We start from the raw sequence: 20802 nt of genomic DNA, 5'->3' as shown, positions 1-20802 counted from the left end.
GTCTAGATGGGGAAGAGATGGGTTTGTAACAGCTCTGCCCACATAGCTTTAAGTGACCAGCCTACTCTCCTCTACAGTATGGCTGTGTTATAGAGTGTTCCACTGCATGCATCGAATCTACATTTATCAGTACAGATTTTCACAGCCTTTACTTCTTCCCATGGCTTTTACTACCCAAGAAGGAATCATCTTGGAGAGGCAGCACAAAAAGCTGCAAACTAAACGGAATGTGGGAGTGAGAGGGTTTATGTGTGCTTTCATTTCAAAGCTTTGGCCTGAATATATTTGCATTAGCAGGCTACAGAAAAAGGATGATTTGCTGCACTGAAAAAGTTAGTAACTCCTGCAACGTCAACACAGTTCATTGAAAGTTAGAAGAGGGGGGCGTGTTATTTTTAGGTGCTAAGTAATTCACATTTTGTGTTTTAAATAAAATATTCAGCTGTATCATTATGAGTCATTTTTTCTCAGATAGTTTACTAAAATATTCTCCTTATGTAATACTATCATCCAACTTACCTGGAATCTCTATTTTATTATAAAGTTAGCATACATGGGAAAGTCAACTGATATATTTGTAGTCTTAAGGCTAATAACAAAGCAAAACAATATTTCAGGCACAGTCACCATTAACAAGTTGTAAAACGTTGACTTCTCTAGCTATATTTTCAAATACTCTGTGTCTTCTCTATTATTGTTTTTCTTCTGCAGTTTATGTTCTGCATGCCTGCAGCCAGGAACATGTGTTTCCAATTATCTGAGCTTTCCAAACCAGCTTTGCATTCAATAGCAACTTCTTTTTTTAAGGTACGGCTCCTCCTCCCACAGAAGTTAATATTCTTCTCCTTTTTCTCTCAGCAAACATCAGTGGGTCTTGATTCCAGGCCCATTTTAGAAATCATTTAATTTGGAGCTCCCCCAGACAAGAATGTATTTCTGTTTAAACTTCTTGCACATTTTATGAAACAAAACCGAGCTTTCATATTGAATGTATACAAAGTGCTGAAGCAAGAAAGGGAAAACTGATGTCATCCAGACTGCCTTACATACATTTTCTCTAGTTTGCTATGCAGCAAAGAATCATTTGACCACTAGAGCAATAATGGTAGGAATGTTAGATAGCATCTCATGCTTACAGTACTTGCTTAGGCCTCACAAATCCCATTCCTGGAGCACCTGTCCAGCCTGTGTCCTGCAGCATATCTGAGTCATGCATTGTAAGGTCCTACATTGAGATAATCCCCATTTGCCAATGGAGAATTGAGGCAAATGTTTTGGCTTAGGGTTCAAGATTTCATTTGATGTTTCTGATCATCTGTATCACAGAGGTGCTAGTCTGCTCTCAGGCTTCAACCTGATGGAAGACCACAGGCTCACCACCAAGAGATATTCAAGCTCAAAGGTGTAAATTGAAATGTAGTCCCTACTGATAGTGCAAACATAACCAGCATAAAGCGCATAAGCAGAAAGTCAACCTAAACCTGACGCATAGTTCATAACGGTAAGAGACAATCAGAGTGACCAGGGCAGAGTGCCTCCTGAGCAAGAGGTATGGGGCAATGTATGGGGAATGCGATAGTGCACATCACTGGATCAGGTTCTGGGTTAGGATGAAGCTAAAACATAACTGGACACAGAAGTTTGGAAGTGCCCTGAGGTTTGTGAGCGTAAATGAAGCCTGGGTGAGGGGCCCAAGGCCAGAAGAAGAAGTTGAACTCTGTAATATTCACTAAATAACCACTGAACTATTCAGCTCCTGAGAAGTGGAGAGGGAGGTGCTGGTCTCTGCTCATTGGTAACTGATGGAAGGATGTGTGGGAACTGCACAAAGTTGTATCAATGGGGTTCAGACTGTGCATCGAGAAACACTTATTTATGGTGAGGATGCTCAAACTCTGAAACAGGCTTCCAAGAGCCTGTGGATGCCTCAAATCTGCCAGTATTCAAGGAAGATTTAGATTATGCCCTTAATAACATGCTTCAACTTTTGGTTATACTTCACATGGTCAGGCAGTGATTACCGTTGTAGGCCCCTTCCAGCTGAACTATTCTAAATTCCAGTCCATATAAACTGCATCTACTTCCATTGTAAGGAGAAGTGACTGGAGAGGGGTCAGAAGTGAGAAGCCACCAAAAACTTATTGACACCGCTGTGGCAGAGTGTTCCAGGTCCTAGAGAACAGGGAGTTTGATTTGAAGGTGTGAGGCTGTTTGGAACAGATTATAAACCCTTGGCCTTTAGTCACTGAGTAACCAAAGATCAAACTGCAGTTCATTCATCTGACCACCACGTGAGGGAAATTGTGTGATCCCTCATTTGTATGAGAAGCACTGCATGAGCACTACTGCATGATTATTTGAGCACTGGGATATAGGAGCCTCCTTCTGAAGCACAAAGTCAGTGGGGTAGTGTAGACTGCAAAAAAAAAAAAAAAAAGGTAGAAAAGAAGATATTTACCCCCAAAGGAGTCAATGTTTTGCTCAGCAGCAAACACGCTAAGACAGCAGGTTGCAGAATGGGATATAAGGCAGCCAGAAGACTTAATTCATGCATGATATTGTATGGCCTTCCTCCACACGTGTTCTGTATAGCCCTAAAACAGCGACTATAGTACACAGCAGAGTTTGAAATTTCTGATGATAATGCAGTGGAGTACAGATAAGACAGAGGTATGTGTTTCCAAATGAGCCAGGACGTACAGTTCAGCCAGCAAACACCCGCAGTGGGCAAGTGAGTGAGATGAAGGCAGCCATTGCCTCCTGGAGACCTGAAGGAATCTCTCTTAGGAGCACAAAGCCAGAGCATGACCAGCCAGAAGAGTGAAGCAATAGGGTTGAGCAGGGAAATGAGACATCTACAGAACATGTTCCTCCTTCGGGGAAGTGTTGCAGTCCTTCCATGACAGTAATGATGGTCATCAACTATTTCCAAACAAAAGCTATAATTGGAATTGGAAATATCTTTATTTTCTTGTGGCCTTTCCTTTTCCAGATCCTACTAACATTCACTATCTGTACCATTTATAGAAGTGTTGACTCTCACATCTCTATGATAAGCCTCATGGCACCCATCCATACTTTCAAATGTACACAGCTTGTGATAATAAGAGATTTACAGTATTGTTAGCATTAATTTCACGTGCCTCTCCTCTTCACAACCCTCCCCCCCCCCCCCCAAAAAAAAAAGAAAAGCTTAAAATTGTTACTCATATGACTTCCACAGGCTCAGATCATGATACATTTATATTCCTGTTTTTAAGAATTCTTTAATTGCTAAACCAACCCTGTGATCATCTGGGGCTTTGTCATAGTGTTTATTCATGAGTTCACATGATGTGTTTGTCATTTATATGGATATAAGGAAAAAAATCTTTTGCAGTGAGTATGGTGAGGCACTGGAACAGGTTACTTAGAGAGGTGTTGGATGCTCCATCTCTGGTGACACTGAAGAGGAGGCTGGATAGGGCTCTGAGCAACCAGTTCTAGCTGTGGATGTCCCCGTTCATTGCAGAGGCGTTGGACTAGATGGCCTTTAAGGATCTCTTCCAACTCTGAGTGTCCTATGATTCTATGATTCTATACATTTCCTGCCACAAACCAATGACAACATACTGGGGACGCATCTTTTTCACCAGTTTTTAGAAATTAAGCTGAGGAAAACATTGGTGGCAAAGTGAGAGCTACTCAAGCCTGTTGAAATGCGCATGGCATCCAAAATATCCTAACGTGGCCCTTTCAACAGAGCTGCCAGCCTGGACGCCTATAGAGAATGATGCAGAGTGACGCTCAGAAATTCACATATCAGCTTTTTACTCATACAGCATTGTTTAATTGCTACTGGGATGTGTGGTGTGTAATTCAAATAGTATCTCAATATTATCTGGAATTTCCACATACAGTAAATGATGGAACCAGCAGCTATGCTCACACCATGAGAATATATTTATGTGAAAGTGCTTTTCCTTAGTAGCTTTTGTTGACTATATTCTATCTGAGTAGAACTGATTAAAAAGAGGTGTGGGTTTTTGTGAATTTGGCTTCAGTATCCCCTTTGTCACTTTGAAAAAACACAAGCACGGGAGAAAAAGCAGACTGAAAAAATTTCCCTTCTTGTCATTACACCAAAGAAGGAAAAATGAAAGGGAAAGGGGAAAAAAAAATGAATGCTTTGGTCCTTCCTTTTTCCTATGAAAAAGAAAACTATTAAAACATAAAAACAATGGAAAATGAAGTGCACAGCGTCCTTGTGCATTGGTACAGCCTATAGTAACCACCATGGGTCAAGTGCTTCTTGTCAAAGCAGTTTCCAATTCCTGGATCTTTTCCTAACGTCAAGAGGTGTTATTTGCTTAATAAATGTGCAAACATGTTGTTAAACCAGTTAGAACAGAGCTTCTGCTATATTTCACTGAATGAACAGTGAGGAAAACAGCAATGTCTGTTGTTTAATGTAAGAGCACGTGGTTTGCTGCTGGATGAAGGGGCTCGGTGCCTTGGCGGGTGCAGAAGTGCCAGCAGGGATGCAGATCTCAGGAGTAAACCTCCTTGACTGCTTGTTTAGGAAGGAGTGGACCGTAACAAAATTGGCAGGGATCTCCAAGCAAACATGTTCAAACTGAACATCAGCTCAATTGAATGGCCAGAAGTCTCTAAACTAGCTAATTACTGAAGTTTTGTGAGAAAAATAATGTTTATAGGTTATGGGAAGCTGTGTCAGTATTAGTGAAATCCTTTTCGTTAGCATTTTCTAATGATTTGTACTAACATTTGCTAAGACAAGTGTATGTTGTTGTAAATCCTCCTGGGGTGCCCAGTACAAGAAAGACGGAGCTGTTGGAGAGGGTCTAGAGAAGGGTCACAAAGATGATCAGAGGGCACCTCCCCTATGAAGACAGGCTGAGGGAGCTGAGCTTGTTCAGCCTGGAGAAGAGAAGGCTGCGGGGTGACCTCACTGCAGCCTTCCAGTACCTAAAGGGAGCCTATAAACGGGAGGGGAATCAGCTCTTTGAAAGGATAGATAACAGCAGGATGAGGGGAAATTGTTTTAATTTAAAGGAGGGAAGATATAGGTTGGGTGTCAGGGGGAAGTTCTTTACTATGAGAGTGGTGAGGTGCTGGAACAGGCTGCCCAGAGAGGTTGTGGATGCCCCGTCCCTGGAGGTGTTCAAGGCCAGGTTGGATGGGGCCCTGGGCAGCCTGGTCTAGTATTAAATGTGGAAGTTGGTGGCCCTGCCTGTGATGGGGGGTTGGAGCTTCATGATCCTTGAGGTCCCTTCTAACCCAAGCAATTCTATGATTCTATGATTCTGTGAAGTACAGATAAAGTGCGAATGTGGAAGCTGGTAGAATCGTGCTGCAGTATTTCTGTGGCACACAGTTTCTGGTAGCTATCAAAAGATGTGGTACTGCTGAGCGCACAGGGAAAATCCCCACTCAAAAGTGAAAGTCAGTTAGTTGCATGCAAATAAATGAAGTTACTTTTTCAAGGGTAAAAAGCCTCTGTGTGACGGAAAGGTGAAGGATGACAAAGCGGATACCAAAGCTTTTTTTCTCCAAATGTTTTCATTGTTTTGCTGAAGTCTTCTCCAAACCCAATTAGTAGGGTGGTGGAAGTTAAAGAACTGATCTTTTTTTTTCACTCTATATTGAAGAAATTTCACAACTCTTTCTAATCATAAGGTTTGTGGTTGAAATATGAAAAATAACAGAGCTTGGGGCCCCGCAGGTTAATGATAACTCATCCACAGGCATTTTACTCACAATCTCAGTTGCAGTTTCCTGTGCTTTATCTTTCACATACATCGCTAAACCCTTTTAATCTTCAATGAACTGATTTGTCTTAATTCGGTAGCTGTAGAGTTTTTCGTTGAAACAGTGAGAATTTCACTCTCAGCTGTTGGTCTACAGAAAGTTATAGCCCGGGGATACACAGGCAGTGAGCAGGAAGCTCAGCTGCTGTGGATGCATTAAGGGAGGGTGAGTTTTTTCAGTTTAAGAGCAAGCATCTCCACATGTGCATTGGGTAAAGCCACTGCCTTTTTTCTCAGGTGATAGTGGAGATTTTGCAGCTGCTGTGCCCTCTCAGGAATCCCCATCCACTTTTTTAGCTTGAATAACTGCTGACCTGAGTTTGAAGTTTTCTCTCTGCTGTGTTTCTGCCAAATATTTCGGTATGGTTTGTTTCAGGTTTCTCTCTCTCTTTTTTTTTTTAGCTTTGCTATTCTACCTACCACATCCCTTTTCTCCTTTTCACTAAGGGACAATAATATCTCACAACAGAGCTTTTGAAGAGACGTTTGTCATCAAATGATACTTTTCACAGTAAGCACAACCTTTTGTCAACCTGTTCTTTACTAGAGAAACAAAAAAGTGTAACAGCTTTTTGTGGTTCTGCATGAAAGCTGTTGGAACATTTAATAAACTGATAGATGCCCACTGAACATAACAAAGAATCTTTTTCCCACTTTGAATTTTTTCAAGACAAAGGCCAGTTTTGCAGCAAGCACTTGCTCTTCTGCTCACAGCCCACTGAAGGTAGCTGGAGGACGCTGGGCTTTTAATTATTGCTTTATCCCTCTCACCTTGACCTAACTGTGTCCTGGCAGGGAATGTTTGCCTACTTTTAACTGATTTACAGCAGATGTTAGTGGTAATAAATTATATCCCACTTCCCCCAGCTCTATTTTTTTTTTCTTAGTGCTGCTTGAATGTTTTCAAATGAAAAGTCTCTTCCACTTAAAAAGGCAATTTCTAAAAATGTATATTTTGGGGGTTTATAACTATTTTCTCCTTTTTCCCACTTAAATTGAAAACAAAGACAGTACTTTGTTCTTTTTCTCTGTTTTTATTTTCCTTTTGCTACTAGAAAGAGCGGCAGTGAAAGGAGACTACAATAGGAAAGGTGAGCTTTCCTATTGTAGAAGGCAGAACTTCTATGGAAATAAGTGAATAACTGAAGTAGCGCTCAGGCAAAATACATGGAAAAAAAAAAAGGGGAAAAAAGAAAAAAAAAAAACTTCCCTGAGATTTTAATTTTTCCCTGTTTTTCCAGCAATTCCCTCCTGACATCATCAAGCAACCATTTGGTACTTGTCTCATGTAGCATGTCCTAGGCAAGGGGAATGACTTCATGCCTTCAAAGCAAAGCCTTTGTTCTACCAGCCCTGTGCACAAATGCTGCCACCTGTGCTTCAACCATGTTTGCAGGGGTTGACCTCCATCAGTGGCTTCACACATCCTAGAAAATAGTGGGAGAACAACTAGAAATGAGAGGATCTGACCCGGAAGCTGTATCCTGACGCAGAACTGGGCTGGAGATCAGAGGATACAGGAGGCAAAGATGTCCCAAAATCCTGTTTCCATCCCAGTTTCACTACCAGGTTCCCCACAGTATCACCTGGCCCATACAACCTACCTCTGCAGAGCAGGTGTGATTTCCAAACTTGGCCACTTTCAGGGAATGCCATAACCAATGCCTGTGAAATCCTCATGCTGCAAACACCCAGAGGCTTTGTTTGGGGTTTTGAAGTCCCTACGGACTTCAGTGGGACAATTCTCACATAAGCTTTATTTTATGAATTACATTTTTGGGAGTGAGGGGTCCATTCTACACCTGTCTATCTTTAGGTCACTGGTTTACACAGGGAGGTGTTCAAGAAATGTGTGGATGTGGCACTGAGGGACGTGGGTTAGTGGGCATGGTGGGGATGGGCTGACAGTTGGACTAGATGATCTGAATGGTATTTTCCAACCTTAATAATTCTATGATTCTATTTTGATAGGAAGTGCAATTGCTTTCCCTTATTGTTGTAGCTGATAAAGAGTTTTACACTTATAGTTTAACCAAGGTAGATTATGTAAATAAATAAAGCAAGTAAAAAGACTCAAAGGAAAAAAAAAGTGATGTTCTTAATGTTACGGAGTGAACCAAAAGACATAAAGAGCCAAATCCGCAATCCAGTAACAAGCAACCAAACACTTTTCATCTTAATTTTCCTAAGGACTGCAGAACTTGATCCTACACTCCTTGACAACATGAGAGTTTTCAAACTCCCCTCCTCCTTTAAGACCTCCCTAATTTCAGGGGTCCTCTTCCCTCCCCTGTGCCATCCCTACAGTAAATCATCACTGGAACCCTGCGATGTCCCCCAGACAGGCACATCAATCTTCTGCTACAGCCAAAGAGAGAGGGCGAAAGCAGAGGGAGAAGTAAAACTGGTTCAGGAGTCCCAGGTTGAAAGTACACAAACGTGTGTGTGCACCCTGAGTGCGACATCACCCCCAGAGGAGGAAACCCTACCTGAAAATCACTATGTAGGGATAAAGAGAGGAAAGTATCCCCACCAGGATGTGAGGCTGGAGGCAGTGAGGGGAGGGCTGGGAGCCCCCCCGGGCAGCTCAGTGTTTCCAGGCACTGCAGCCAGGACTGCATCCCGCCACGGGCAGCGGAAGGGTTAAGCGGAGAGGCAGCACGTTAGCTGTATCTGTGGAGATTATGGCGTGTTTATCCAGTGTTCAGATTTCCTGTCTGAGTGTTTGGATTTCCTGAAATCCCTGCTATCAGCCCAAGTGCTGTCCACCGAGCAGACCCTTTTCTCTCTCTCTCTCTTTTTTTTTTTTTTTTTTTAAGAAAAAAACTTCCATTTTTTTTTTTTTTTTCACTTTGCTCACATGGTTGGCTTTCCTTCCTGCTCTCTTTCCAGTTGTAGTGCCTGTGTCTGCTCACCGGTCAGGACATTTATGGATGCAGAGCAACACCCTTAAGCCTGCAGAACTCTGGGCTCACCGTGCACTGGATTTCCTCTCTGTCGTTTTTTACTTTTGACTTTTATTTTATTTCACCTTTTTCTTTTTGGTGGAAATAAAACCTGAAGAAACATGGTCTTTTCCAGCTAACCATGGGAGAATATTTTTTAGTCTGAGATGGAATAATGGCCTTAGGTCTGAGGAGCACATCTGGCATGGGAATTCAGCCCACGCACATCCCGGTGAGTTGCAGGCGTGGGCTGGGAGGGTGCTGGGTGTCGTGCAGGACAAAGGCTGAGCGGGGCTGCAGAGCTGCAAAAAGCAGATGGGTGAATCTGAAGGGAAAACTTTTTCAAAAGGAATCACTGAAGTCCATTTCTCATTCCTAAAATGCACGTTGCTCTACAGCCTAAATAACATCCAGGTAAGCTTTACGTATCAGGCCAGATTCTACGAGTCCTTGCCCATGTAAGTAGCTTTTACTCACACAGAAAACCTCAGTGACTTTAGGAAGAACTCTGTAAGAAAAGTCTTGCAGCATTAGGGCCACATGTAGTAAATTGCAACGTCTCAACTTCTGTAAAAAATGACCTTAAAGAGAATTTTACGAGTGCTATTGTGTGCTTCCTTGGTATTTCATGCTTTATTCTTGATCTACTTTTAAATTTTACAAAAAACTCATGTTCCAACTATTTCTCCTATTGTCTCTTAACTAAGTTTGCAGTAGGGCTGGAAGTGTATTTCATGCAGCAGTGTGCCGGGAGGCCAGAAAGGGGCTTTCGCTGTAGGAGGGAAAATGCTGAGTGCTGTGCTGCCCTAGCTGGAAAGTTGCATTCAAACACTGGGCTTAGCTGAGGTTTTCACTTCATTTTCAGATGTGAGAGCCCCTGGCAGCATTATTGCTAGCCTGAGGTGTTCTCAGTTAAACCATGGCCATGAGCACGGTGGGTTGACTGGTCTCAAAATCAGTGAATCAGCACTGAAAAGAAAAAAGAATCTTCTTTTCAGACCTCTTTGCAGTGGATTTCATTGCCAGCACCCATGGAAGCATTGTGGTAGGATGATGTGGAAGATAAAGCATCATCACTGCTGCAGCTTTTGTTGTGTCCCTTAGCTGGAGGCCATGCTTCCACTACATATTCCTGAGCTGCTCCTTGGACCTGATCCAGGGATTTGGTTCTCTAATTTTAGGGAAAAAAAACCTCAGTTCAGAAATTGCTTATATACTCAGAAACATCTATAGGGAAAACAGCTTTTATTTCAGTCCTGATTTTCATTAGACTACTGAAAATGTCCTGACCTCTAGCATATAATACTACATGTAGTGATGCATACTCAAAAGACTTTAATACTTAATATTTTTTGTTTAATGGGAGAGAATACCTTTTCATACTAACAAAGAGAAGGAACCATTTTCCAAATTCTTTCCAAAGCTTCCAATTTTGAAGTTTAAATAATTATCTGGTGTGGCAGATTTCTGCACAATCCTTTGAATGTGATTCTGCTGCTCTTTTTTAGGATTTTCTTCAGAATCTGCTGAAGGTTTGTGTGAGACCAGTCTGGCCAAACCCATATCTTTTTTTGCCTGCAAGCCTCCAGGAATTTAATTATTAACATGGGGCAACACTGAAACTGATGGTATTTTATGCATTGAAATGTTGGTTCCTGCTATGTACATAGGTGGGTACACTCTGTGTAGGGGACTTATCCCCCCAAAAAGAGAGGGAGAGCAATGAACCCCTTACCTGAGTTAGACCAGACCTACTGCCCTACCTGCCCAAGCCTGCAACTAAAGTGGCTAGAGCATGTCTCATAGATGGCAGAAGGGTCAAAGCATCACTAACATCAGTTAAGTGCATAAAACAGTGCACTGATGAGGACAGAAGGAGAAATGTGAAGACTTCTATAGGTCTTTCCAACTCTAGGTCTGGAAATGTGGTTGGCTGACTGATGAGCAGAAGCCTTGGAATTGGCTCCTTTGCTTTTTCCCTCCTTTTTGCAGGACAGTCAGAGCTTTCTGGTTTAAGTCAGGTTGGAAATGCTGTGGGAACAGTTTTTCTGGTGGTATTTTGGTATTTCCTCTTCTGCTCACGCCCAGACCAGGAAGTGCAGAAGCACAACCTTCAGCTCATTGTGTGCAGGCTTCTTTTTATAAATGTGAATTCTCTTTCCTCCCCCCTCCCGCTTTTTTTTTTTTTCCCTTTCCTAATAACCCTTACAAAGGTTTAAGGCTTGCTTTGATTTAGACTGTGGGATTTCTTGTACCTCTTTACATAACTGTACCAAGCATTAAATTGTTCCCTAACAAATGATTATCACATTAGTTTGAGCCACCTATATGTAATATTCCCACCTCAGCTCTCCATGACCACAGATTCCTGTGCCAGTGTTCCCCAGCAGCTCTTTCTGTGTTTCTGCTGCCATTCGCTCCCATACCTTCAGCAGGATGAGGTCTGACCGGACGTGAAGATTTATCTGTTCAGTTGCCAATAGATAAATGTGGCAAAAAGCCACTTTTTGATAACCAACCACACAATTAAACTTTCTAAGATTAGGTAGGTCCTGTTCTTTCTTTCCCTCCTTCTTCTTCCTTTTTTGCATCACTGAGGAGGCTCAGCTGATGCACCTTCCCTCCAAATGTCCAACCCATTTACCATCACAACTGCTGGCCCATTCGTACTGTTGTTGGCATGTGCAAATAAACAGCTATGACAGGAAAAGAGTCCTGCACAGCTAACTTCATGCATGTGGTGATGTTTCTTTGCTCAGAGATAAATGGACCAGAGGAACTAAGCCTCTGTCCCTGAAACTCTTCTGCACACTGTGAGGTTCTAACTCCTTCTTTTCATGTTATTTTCTGGAAAAAGCAAATAATACAATTTTGCCTCTTTTCTGAGCAAGTAGAGCAAGTAGATCACTTTTGGATTGTTTCTTCAAACCTCTTCTAGACACCTTGTAGGGTTTTTAATCAACTATTATAAGCAAAAATAGTCACAGACAAAGAATTTTTGAGTTGGAATGGACCTTTGAAGGTCATCTAGTCAACCCCCCTGCAATGAGCAGAGACACCTACAGGTCAATCAGGTTGCTCAGAGCCCAATACTGCCTGACCTTGAGTGTCTCCGACTGTGGGGCATCCAGCTCTATGGGCAACCTGCTCCAGTGCCTCACCACCCTTTTTGTAAAAAAAAAAAACTTCTTCCTTATAACCAGTCTAAATCTCTCCTCTCTTAGTTTAAAACCACTTCCCCTGTTCTGTCACAGCAGACCTTGCTGAAGAGTCTGCCCCCTTCTTTCTTATAGACCCCTTTAGATAGTGAAAGGCCACTGATGAGGATCTTGAAGGTACATGGTGAAATAATTATCTGTATTTACATTTGGGTCCGCTCTCATTAGCACTACATGGAACAGATGTGCCAATCACATTTGAAAGATGTCTCCATATGGGACTTAGTTTGTAAGACAGTTCCTTCAGTGGCTTCACAGTCCTCAAAATTAAGAGTAAATACAAGCAGATAGCACTTTCATTAATTCTATAATTCAAGAGGACCTAAGTAGAGACAATGACATTGCCAGGGATTTTAGAGCCATGGGCTTGTTTGGAATAATTGTTTTCCCTTTGCCCTTGGCTTTAAGGTTCTCTCTTGGGCTTTGGGGAGCAGCAGTACAGAGGGTACCAGGTGAAGAGGGAAGCACTCTTTGTCTCATTATCCAGGCACTAATTAGAGTGAGGATGGGGAGCAGCAGGGCTCAACCTGGACTGCATACCATACCAAAGCTCCTCGCTTGGTTCCCCTAAACCACAAAGCCTGGCTGAGCCTTTCCTGAGACACAGCGATGTTTTCCCCACATCCTCCCCTATCTCAAGTCTGGAGTTAACAAAACCCATCTGCCTCTGTGAGTCAGCAGAAAAGTATTCGGCTTTTATAAGAGTTAAGGGATATGGGATAGGGCAATGTCAAAGTGCAGAAGTCTTCCCCCAGCTTTGGGTTCACACAGCATGCACGAGGAGGAGGTCGTATTTTCTGTTACCATTCACCAGGCAGGATGATTTACACCAAATTGACGATGCAACCCCCAGCGTTCAGGGCCAGGGCTGTCAAACAAGGCTCTTCTCATCAGCAGGAAATGTGAACAAATGGGAACACGCCAACAAGCAGCACGCACTCCAGCGCAGTGGCTGCGAGCAGCTCGGAGAAGTCAGAAAAAGCTTGATTTTATTCTCATCAAAAATGAAAAGGAAGCCCCCCCACATCCTCTTCTGTCCCCTTTGCTACCATCCTGGCTCAAGCAAGTCTATCTGTAGGTATTTGTGTGGGGGGTTGTTCTCAGTGGTTAACCACAGAACAATTTGAAGCATGTGGCTAACTCCGAAGAAACTGCAGTGGTAGTAGAGAGAGTGGGGGGCTGCAGCAGGAAGCCCTGCACACCCCACAGCACAAGGAGGAAAACAAAACAAAACTTGCATGTCTTCAAGCCTCCCTGCTGCCACTACAGGGCAGCGTTGGGCAGATATACCCTACTCTGATTCATGTCTTTATTGGTGTGTTGGGCAAAGTATCCATCAGGAAGCGTGAGGCAGAGAAAAGAGGTGACAACCAAGCAGACAGAATTTCAACACTCAGCTTTCACAAATAAAGCAGGGAAAAACAATAACAAACAAGTTGGGAGCCTTTGAGGAGAAGCAGAGCACTCTAAGGAGCATTGGGTGATCTCCAAGAGAAGTGCAGAGCTGGAGGAGACCCAAGGTGGCACTGAGGAAGGGGCAGCAAGGGGCATGCTGTAGGTTGGCGTGGTGAAAATGCCCCAGTGGACCTCTTCTCAAAACCTGAATGTGTTGGGCAGAGAGGAAGTGCTGGAGGGAGGATGTGCACATAGGAGATGGGAGCAGTTGAGTGTGTAGGGGAAAGTGGTCCTATGTCTGCATGGTGCCACAGCACAGAGCTGGAAGTACGTAACAGCCAATCTTAAAAGATTTGGTGCTTAAAGAAACCAATACAACTTAAAATTGCCACACTTCCACACCAGAGGAAATCTCTGTGAGACATTCCAGGAGTGTTTTGTAGCTCCTTAAAGCTCATGGGTTTTTAATTTCCATTCATTTCCATTGTTTCTGCAGTCTAGGGTTAGGGTGGTGAGACGCTGGCACAGGCTTCCCAGAAAAGCTGTGGATGCCCCATCTCTGGAGGTGTTCAAGGCCAGGTCGGATGGAGCCCTGGGCAGCCTGGTCTGCTGGGTGGCAACCCTGCCAATGGCAGGGGACTGGGACAAGATGATCTTTGATATCACCTCCAAACTAAGCCATCATATAATTCTATATAAAGGAGGACCTCTCTTTGAATACAAACATATATATTTCTAAGTGATACTTAGTGCAAATAATGTAGTGCAGCTAATCTTTTTCACCTAACTGCAAGCCTTATTTGTAATTCAGCAGGTAAAAATAACACATTTGTACCATCACCAGAATCACCCTTAACCTAAGAAAGAAAATAGCATTTCAGTTCAAGCCCTAAGGCTGTATGTTCAATCTACTTTGGAGAAAGGGCAAAAAACTCTTGCCAGCCCATTACATCAACTGGAGCAGTGACTGTGGCATGAGGGTGGGGTGAGATTGCAGCTGGAAGCCAAACTGTGTCTCCAGGGTCCTGGGAGAGCCTATAACTGCATGCTCTTCACCATTCATATTCACCACTCTGGGGAGGAAAGAAGTCAGCTGTTAGTGGTCAAACCACAGCCCACTCTCTTCTCATTCATCCTTGTAGTAGCCAGAAGGGAGCAAGTAAGTGAGAAGTGAGAGACACTGAGCTGAGGTGCTCCTCAGCACTACTGGGGAAGGAAGAGAAAGATGTCTCCTGCCAAGGCTGGTGCAACTGCATGTTCTTTTTAATGCATTTGGTCAAATGCATAGAAATCAATTTTGTTCTGGCCAGAACTGCCAGCCAGAGAGGCAGTAGAAGATTTCAGGCACTAGGACAAGCCTTACGTTATCAAGATTCAGTGTAAAACCAAGGACTTATAATGGTACTATGGTTCCATATCAGAACATAAAATTGCTCAAGCCACTCTGTCCCATTAGTGGCTGAGAACTTATGCACAGGAAGCAAAAGCTGAGCAGGACTACATGCAGTGATATTTCCCCAGATGATGATCCCAGCTTCCCAGCACCTTGTCTGAAGGAATTCTGGAGTCAGAGATTGTACTTACACTGTACTCATCCTGGATAGACACTTGCAACATGGATTTGTGTTATTTTTCCCTTAAACTCACAGACATTTTTAGCATCCATGAAAAAAGCTTATTTGAGTTCAACATGCAATTAGATACATTCATGGAAGAAATTTTGTCCTGAATTTACAGCTGTTAAATCACTACTAACAGTCAGGGTCCAATCCTTATCTCCTACCTGATTTATAGTACTACTACAAAGTGAGTTTTGTGGAAATATTCCAGATTTATTTGTGAGTATATAATATCCATGCCAGCACCATGGAGTGCATAGATTTATTTTATCTAATTTAGAGTGTAACTATATTGCTGCTTTTCTTCTGCTTTCCAATCCAAGTTGTTTAATAGTCACACAAATTAGCATACTTACTGATATAATCATTTACCTAATGGTACATTTCCCATAAAATGAGGAATACTGCATTCTCTGCTGGTGTAGGATACTGCCTCCATCCATCTGATCAGTGGCAGGTTATAGTTGCACATCCTTTAATAATTATTTCAGCAGGTGTCTTTTTATTGCTGTTCATAATTAGTAACTGAGTACTTAGTAAAACTTGTAAGGATCAGAAATTCCTACAGTTCAGAAGTTATCTCTATTCATGAATAAAGAAGATCTCTGCCTTGACAATTTCTGAAGATACTTTATTAAGACTAATGGGTACTATAATTATATATCAAATGTACAGCTTTTAAATTATCAGCCACCAAGGCAGAATTTTGATCTTACACTTGTTCTGGATTAATGTCATGATCTGAATCCAGATTTAATCAATGGTATCAGCCAAAGTCCTAGATCTCATGGGTCATTTCTACTTTATCTTCTTGCTTTCTGTGTTTATGAAGTTGTGGTTGAGAAGGAGCCACGTGTTCACATGTTGAAGCTACTTCTGGCACAGGATCATCTGTAGCTCCTATTTTTTCTCACCACCTAGGCCAGCAAATGGAATTGGACTTAGACAGATCTAATTTCCTTACCACTGAGAATATCAGACTTAAAGGGAAGGACTAAGGATTAAAAGGTGACTGAAGTCTTGTTTACTCCTGTGTCCTGGAGCCACTTGAAAATATACCTGGCTCCTGGTCTGAGCTAAAGAAATCACCTGGCTGTTGGGATTTATCTTCTTCTTCCCAGAGTTCCCGGGAAGCTTAGAATAGTAATTATACTGTTACCTCTATGGGGTAGTAGATGCACGTATGCATACAATTGTAAATTCTTGTGCTTCAGTCCTTTTGATGCCTTCAAGTGCAGAAAACAGCCTGGTTGTGAAATTGCTCTTCAGCCAAATCCCTCCCTGCCCCACAGATCATTTCTAAGGCTACTTCTCACCATTTTAAATCTGATTCCTTTCCCAAACAGACAGAAGAAGCCCTAGGTCCTAGGCAGCTCCTTCTCAGGGCTGGGATATGCAATAGGCTCATGCTGTGTGAGTCATATTGAGGCTTCCCAAGAAAAGTTGGTCAATCTCTGCAGCGTGAGTAAGAGAGCTGGGTTTACGGATGAATGGCAATGATAGATCTGTTCATTAGGCAGAGGGGACATAACCCCAGTCTGAGGCTAAAACAGGAAGTCTTAGACAACGCTTCTGAGTGTTGCTGGATGATGATGTGCAAATTCTCATTTAGAAGAATAGAAGAGAATCTTCTTCTTCTTGTCCTTTATGTTCTGAGAAAAAAGAAAAAAGAAAAAAAGTAACTTAAGTCACAGAAAATGTTGAAATGGAATTTAAATCATGTGTTAATGAGAAATCATGTGTTAATTAGAAATCTGCAGCATTTGCATTCAGATCTCTGCTCATGAGGCTAGGGCAATTGCACCATGTGTGTATGTGCCCTTCTGTGACTTTGAGCCCTTTCAGTCAGTTCTAGTGGAGGAACCTGAGTGCTCCTACATATTTTGTGACAACAGGCAGATGGAAATATACAGTTTGTGACCTCTGACTACCTCCTCACCAAGAAAAAAGCCACATCTATGCAAGAAAAAGGAGGGAAAAAAAAAAAAGAAAAAGAGAGAAATTCCAATGGATTGAAGCACTGTGCTCATCTGTGCTGGCTGCCAGTAAAGTGGCCATGTTTTGTTTAGACAAGTGGTACCATAAGAGGACTTTCCTTTGTAGATAAAAGCTTACATCAGTAACTTTCAGAAGCTGGTTGCCTAAAATTCAGAGCCTCAGATTATACCAAAGTCCTGAATAAATTATTTCAATGTTCTTTTGAAAGTGAGGTCAATTATTTCAGCTCAGTAATTAGGATTTCAGCAGACAAGGGTACTTCCTCTTGCGTTTCCCAGTGCAGAACAATGTAGCTCAGTCCTGAACTGCAGAACATTTGTTTTTATAATCCAAATTCTTCCTAAATTGAAATCATTAGCTGGGCTAGATCACTGAAGATAAGTCAGTGTCTGCCTTGGAGACCCTTGGATCTCTCCAGAATGTGAACTTAGGAAGAAAAGCAACTCAAAGCCCCAGAAGGGACAGCTGAGTGTTTTTACTCTTTAGCACATCCAGCAATCTAAAGCTTAGTTTAGTTCACTCGATTTAGCAGATGAGAGGTGGTCACGAAAACTGGAACTGTGCAGCCTCATCCAGCTCCCACTCCAGATGCAAACTGCAGGAGGTTTTGCCCTGGTTCCTACAGACAGAAGAAAGGAGGATGACAGTGACCAGGAAGCATGTCTGTGAACCCTGGCAACACCCTCTGATTTTAACTGCAGTTATCATGAGAAAATATGTTTCTCTTTTGTCCTTTCCTGTGTGTTTCAAAAACAAACAAGATATTTGTTGCGATTTCTTCCCAAGGAGGAAATAGGTTCATTCTTCAATGCACTAGGCAGATCAGGTCAAATGTCAAATTTGACATTCAACAGTCTTTCAGTCAAAGATTTCAACAGTCAAAAGATACTTATGTGGGATTTCAACATTTTTAAGCCTTCCTAGGATATTTGTTCAACATTAATTGCGTCTGTTACTACGGTGGTATTACGGCAGCAAACAGAAGATCTAGTAGATATAAAGAAACCTAGACTAATTTATGCTGCTAATGTAGTCTTTCTCAGAAGCAGAAGCTATTTACAAAACCATAATTTCCCTCACAGACACTATTTTTAATTGGGGAAGACTTCTCTCAGAAGAGTAATAGTCTTACCTCTGTGTAGTATTTTCCCAATCAAGAGAAAGAGTTGCTCAAGGATCTGAGCAACTACTCCTGTAAGTAATAATGAACATAGAGCTTTGCAGTAAATCATAATGTACAATAAAATTAAAAAAAAGAAAAAAGAAAAATTTGGCTGGGGATTAATGTCTGGAATGGGGCTTACTGAATTAAATTGGTTCAGATGTTCCCTGGAAAAAATCTGAGTTAGATTCATGGTGATCTTTGGTTTTTGTTTTTCACTAAGGAAGATTTAGCTTGATTGCTTCAGAACTACTAACAGTTTCTAGACTTTGTAGAAGTCCTCTTAGTGTCCTGGTGGAAATTTTGGTCTTGATCAAGCATGGCAGGAAAAGAACTCAGAGCCTCCATGGCACAGAATTTCATTATCTGTTAGTGTATGATAGACAACATTAGATATTTATAAGATCCTAAAGGCTTGCTTCGGTTCCTCCATCCAAGGGCACGTTCATGAGTACTGGTCTGCCTCAAAGACAGAGCCCCCCGGATTGCTGAAGACTGCAGTCAAAGCCCACTTGTGCCACTCATAGTCACTGTTCAGTGGCTCAGGTGGCATTTCAATGGGCTTTCTCTGAGAATCTGCTTTCAAGTGTCCAGCCTTCCTTTGGCTCCAAGCTAACATTTGGCTCCGTCTTTCAGTCCCAGATTTGTTCATGACTCTAATCCTGAGCAACAAAATATTTATACTTCTAACACAGTTCACTGAAGAGGCAGACTTAAAACTAAGCCAGGAACTGGGATTAAAGCTTCCAGTTGGTGTTGGTGGCTTTTTTTAATCAGAAATGTCTGTTCTTTCGTCAAGATCCAGATTCAGTTCATGAATATAATAGAGGAAGGAAATCAAAGCTGCATAAGTCACTGACTGTGCTAGAGATATCAAAACTTTTTCTCCAGTTAATTAATATTGTTTGCTGACCCGAAAGTGGTCCAAAGCAGGTCCATAATCTGGCAGATAAAAAGACTCAGTCAGGAGGTGCAGTGCTGGAGGTACTGCACATCTGCCTTCTCATCTGTTCTTGGGAACCTGGCAGTTCAGCTTTAGTGGCTCTGCCTTATTCTCTGTTTCCTTAGGCTTTTGTAAAAGATGGACCTAACAACAGTTGCCTAGAGGCAGGAGAAGAAAAGAAAGGCTGCGTTATTAAAATCCAGAATGTAACACCATTTTAAAATTCATCAAAGTTCTCAGAAACAAATTCTCCCGAGATCGAGGGCTTAGTCATCCCAGGTTTCTCCAGCTCATTTAGATAATTACCCCTTGAAATAGTTGTCTTTCTCTATCTTCCCCTCTTTTTATTCTTTAACGTTGGCACTTGGCAAGTATTCACTTAGCAGGCAGCTCAGCTCTACTGCTGTAGAAGAGCAGAAGAAACCTCAAGTTTCCCACATGTACATCTCCAGTTTCTGCAATGGGAAAAATGTGTATCACGTCTGAGTGCATACAAAATACTCATCTCTGTCACCCACTGACAAAGTAGCAATGCATCAGCCAATTAAACTAATTAATACATTGGTCAAATTTACTTCTCTGTGAAATGGTTTATTAAGTAATAGGAAAGGCTTAGAGAGGTAATGCATGAGTTATTCAGTATTTTTAATTATCAGGGCCTGGTGAGACTAAGCCCTGATGCTTTCCTATCTTCCTGAAAGCTATGTGACTTGATTGTTTCTGTCTCAGCATAAATTCATGCTGTCACTAAAAAAAGCAGTACCAGCATAATCATGTGAGCTGAGAAAGGAAACTGTTACAAATGAAACTGAAAAACATGAGGTTTAATTTTCAGCTGCATCATTCTTCTCTCAGTAAAAATATCTAAATGTATATTACAGCATATGATTTTATTGTATTTTATGTGTGCAGTTTCTTCTAGATAAAACAAACAAACAAACAAAAAAAACCCTAAGATCATTAGAAGTTCTCATCAGTTTGCCACTGGCAGGTAAGACAACATTTGTGGTAGCACACCCAACAGATAATATTATCGTAGAATCAGAGAATCATAGAACTGTTTGACTTGTAAAAGACCCTTAAAGGTCATCTAGTCCAACTCCTCTGCAATGAATAGGAACATATATAGCTAGATATTTTCTGGGGGCTTCCACTGAAAGCTTATTATTTATTTTTTTTGTCGTTGTTTTGGCACCTCTTCTTGAATGTAGGATGAGGGTTATAGTCCTGTATGTGCTCAGAGTATGGCTTGGGCAGAAATAAGAAAACCTTGCCACAATGCACTTGAGGCATGCAGCACCTTCAGGGTAGGTGTCTACCTCTGGGCTCAGCTCCTCTTTCTCAGTTCCTTTCTCTTTTAGTCAGTAGAATGAAAGAGGTAGTTTAGGCTGTGATTCATCCAACCTTTGTAGATATCTCCTTTAGTATCTATATTTTAAACATCTGCTCTTGCGGCAGGAGGTGAGCTGCAACCTATTTTCAGTAACTATAAAGGGAACCTGGAGAGAACAGACCAGACAAAGGCACTTTGTCAGGGATGTCCCACTTCTGAAGTCTAAAAGTTGAGTCAGGGCTTACTGAAGGAGATGTAAAGAGCCTTATTTACATGGACTCAGTCTGGATCAAAAGACTGCTTGGTCACTTGGTTTGAGATAATCTCATTTTTCAATGCAAGTAGCACATAAAATTACAAAGGACATGCTCATGGATCT

The 20802-nt window shown here is 41.9% G+C and overlaps 1 protein-coding gene across 9 annotated transcripts in view; it reads left to right on the top strand.

Annotated features, from left to right (window-relative positions):
• Positions 1 to 20802, top strand: part of ASAP1 (ArfGAP with SH3 domain, ankyrin repeat and PH domain 1) — a 165922-nt gene that overhangs the window by 21340 nt on the left and 123780 nt on the right. For 7 of the 9 annotated variants that reach the window (XM_046929230.1, XM_025148178.3, XM_425945.8 and 4 more), the window contains exon 1: positions 8699 to 8987. The exons of 1 other annotated variant lie outside the window; for it this stretch is intronic. The gene's annotated coding sequence lies outside the window, so the exon portion shown is untranslated. Of the gene's footprint in view, positions 1 to 8698; positions 8988 to 9007; positions 9170 to 20802 lie in introns of those variants that run through there. One more of the 9 variants, XM_040690866.2, reaches the window with a different exon arrangement.

Source organism: Gallus gallus, chromosome 2, assembly GCF_016699485.2.
Source record: "Gallus gallus isolate bGalGal1 chromosome 2, bGalGal1.mat.broiler.GRCg7b, whole genome shotgun sequence".
In the NCBI taxonomy this organism is placed as follows: domain Eukaryota; kingdom Metazoa; phylum Chordata; class Aves; order Galliformes; family Phasianidae; genus Gallus; species Gallus gallus.
The sequence above is the reverse complement of the archived record's forward strand: the minus strand, read 5'-3'. Positions and strand labels throughout refer to the sequence as shown.